Raw genomic sequence first — 3,325 nt, 5'->3', positions numbered from 1 at the left:
AGCTCCTTCCCGCTGCGGACCTGGGCTAGGATTGGGTCTGGGGGTTCCTGGAACTCGGCAGAAATTCCGGACCTGGGCTAGGATTGGGTCTGGGTGTTCCCGGAAGTCGGCAGAAATTCTCAAAGATTATTTCTTTTTTTTCACATGTTCTACAGGCATGTATATTTTTTAAGTCTGAACTAGATTTAAAGATCCTATTTTTCAGAAATTTACATAAAATTTACTAGAAGCTTACAAACATTTTCTCTAGCCCTGTCTAAAGTCAAGCAGGAAATATCAGTATGTTTAGCAACCAGTTCGAATGCAATGCATACAAATACAAAACAGTCATAAAATGTTCCATTAAAAAAAATCATAGGGGCTGGAGAGATGGCTCAGTGGTCTAAAGCACCTACTTGGAACAAGCTTGGCAAAGCACAGGGACCACGGTTCGATCCCCCAGTACCACATGCCAGCCAGCCCCGCCCCCTGGTGGGCTGAGCTGGCCACACACATACAATAAATAAATAAATAAAATAAGTGTTTAAAAAAAACCTTTAAAAAAAAAGACATCATAACTTTATAACATTTCCATGTTTTAGTTTAGATTTACCAATACATTTTGACCAACATTTTAACAACCATGTAATGAATTTATCTGTGTACCGGGTGGCAAGCAGAATGAGCAGGTTCTGAGGGTGATGGTTGGGGTCACAGCCGCTTCTTATCAGTTGGAACTGCCAGTGTGACCATGTGGGATTGGCCAGTCCTCTGGGAACGGCGTCTTGAACAGCAATCCTTGAGTCATTTCAGAGGTTCATGAGCAAGATCAATCTAAGCCTGAAGGTAAGTGACCTGGTCAGGGTGTCCCAGATTTCTGAAAATAACTCTCTGGACCTGGTAACCAACACAAAGGTTAAAAGAGCCTTCTGGAGGCCAAGCAGCCTAGGGGAAGGACGGCCATTCCAATTTGGAGAAGGTTCAATGTTTTCTGGGGGACATGGAGTCTCTGGACTCTGAGGCTTGTTTTCTGAAATCTTGAAAATTATTTTAAAAACATTACAGCGTCAACAAAGACACAGAAAAAGAAGCACACTGACACACAGATATTAGACAAATGACAATCAGCTGAAACACACAAAAATAAAACAAAAACAGATACAAGACTCTGATCCATCTCATGGAGGGAGTTGAGTCCAGGGGCTATCATTACGTCTAACAGCACCTAGGACTCCTGGATCGGCGCCTGAACAGAACAGATACAGATGTCTTACCGGTAAGAACTTACAGATGGCTCAGAGGTTGGAATGATGAAATTTGTTTGTTTTCAGAGACCACCCTGGGGTCAGAAAGTCTCCCCGTGGGAAGTGGTTTCCGAAAACTCTTGTTCCTAGATTGATCCCCAGGAAAGGGGATCCTGGACGAGCCCCCAAATGTTGTGGGTCACTCAGAATAGGAACCAGATCAGCCAGTTTGAAATTTAGAAAGCCGTTTATTACTGAGCTCAGGGCCCCCTGATCTGCTGTCATGCAGGAGAGAACCGAAAGGCTCAGAGATTATTTCTGATCTGATTTCTTCTATACATTTCTGCAGTTGTTTGTTTACTGCAGACGCTATTAATTCAGACATTTCAGCTGTGTGATTCCCAGTGTCTTCTATGCTACTGTCTTCTGCATTTGTTCTGGGTGGGCATGGGGCCTGAGATTGCATTTTGCTCATTCTCTTTGTCACTTTCTATAGCACTGTTCTATGACCTTTGGTGTAGAGCTTTGGTGCAGTTAAAATCTTACCACCTACTGAAATTCTTCCCCAAGAGATAATATGGGTAAGATAGTTACAGTTTTGTGTTTACAGAACTACAATTAGGAGCATTAATAATGGGCAGTGGTATTTAGCAGTTGACAAACTTTTGTAACTAATGGGTTTGTATTTTAGACAGTAAGAGCAAGCATTATGTCTTCATAGCTAAGCAAGTATTAAATTGTTAATTTGTATTTTAGTTCCCCTAAGTTCTGTCTGAACACCTCCCTTTGATGTGTCTGGGGTCTTCCAGGCTGACTAGTTCACTCCGGTTACATTTTGTTCCCTCTCTTGATCAAGAGAGAAAGAGAAAGGATGCTCTCATAGATCTGGGTCTAGCAAAGTGTCTCAGCTTACCGGGTCCAGATCTACGAAGTTTGAACTCATCCCAATATGCCTAGCTTGGGTCGGGCTGCTATGTTTATATTCTTACTGCTGTATACCTTGGAAGTGAACCCGCCATGCCCCTCTGGCAAGATGTTCTGGTCCTTGATTAGCTCTGTTGTTCTGGCTCCCAGCCTCTCTTCAGGGACTTCAGGTGCAGAATTTCAAACCAGACCTGTACACCAGGCCTGGGCTGGTTCTGGAGGGTTCCCGAGAGTATGGTGGAAAGTCTCACTCACATGCTGGACTGGGGCTGGCTCCAGGCGTGTCTTGCAAAGCAGAACCTCCCACACACACAAGCCGGGCCTGGGCTGGGTCTGGAGAGGTCCTGACAGCATAGCAGAAGATCTCACTCACAAGCTGGTCCTGGGCTGGTTCCAGAGGGCACAAACGAGGTAATTTCTTTTGATGTGCAAAACTTCTCAGTAAGACATGGTCCCAGTTGTTAATTCCTTTAAGTATTACCCATGCAGTTTGATTTTTGCTCATGAACTGTTTGTCTACCCCTATGTCTTCAAGAGTTCCTCCTACTTACTCTTCCAGGAGATTTAGTGTTTCTGTGTTAATGTTTAGATCTTATTCCATTTTGATTTTAGTTTAGTTTATGGTGACAGACCTAGGTCCAGTTTTAGTTTTTGGCATAAAGAGATCCAGTTTTGCTTCACCATTTGTTAAAGAGGCTATCTTTCTTCTAGTAATCATTTTTGGCCCCTTTGTTCAAGATAAGGTGGCTAAGTCTGTAGTTACTTCTGCATCTTCTAATCAATTCCACTGATCCTCAAGTCTATTTTTTGCCAATACCATGCTGATTTTGTCACAGTAGCTTTGTAGTATAATTTCAACTCAAGAATTGTAATACCTCCTGCCTTGTGTTTGTTATATTTTTTGTTATATAGGTCTTGCTTTATCTTGGGCTTAACCATCCAGCAGAAAAGTATAAACACAAGGTATAAAAAGTAAAGCCATATTAATATGCTGAGCTGTGAAAGGCTCAGCAACTTCTAACATTGCCCATCCTGTGGATAACCCACTAGTATTATGGTCTACTGGACTATATTGGATTATTTTGCTTAATTGACACACCTACAATATTTGAATGGCAATGAAATATCCATCTCTGACAAAACTAAACAAAAAACAAGTGATACATATGAAGAACAAT

The sequence above is a fragment of the Octodon degus genome, unplaced genomic scaffold, assembly GCF_000260255.1.
Source record: "Octodon degus isolate 3935 unplaced genomic scaffold, OctDeg1.0 scaffold00393, whole genome shotgun sequence".
Classification (NCBI taxonomy): Eukaryota; Metazoa; Chordata; class Mammalia; order Rodentia; family Octodontidae; genus Octodon; species Octodon degus.
Note: the sequence above shows the minus strand (reverse complement) of the source record.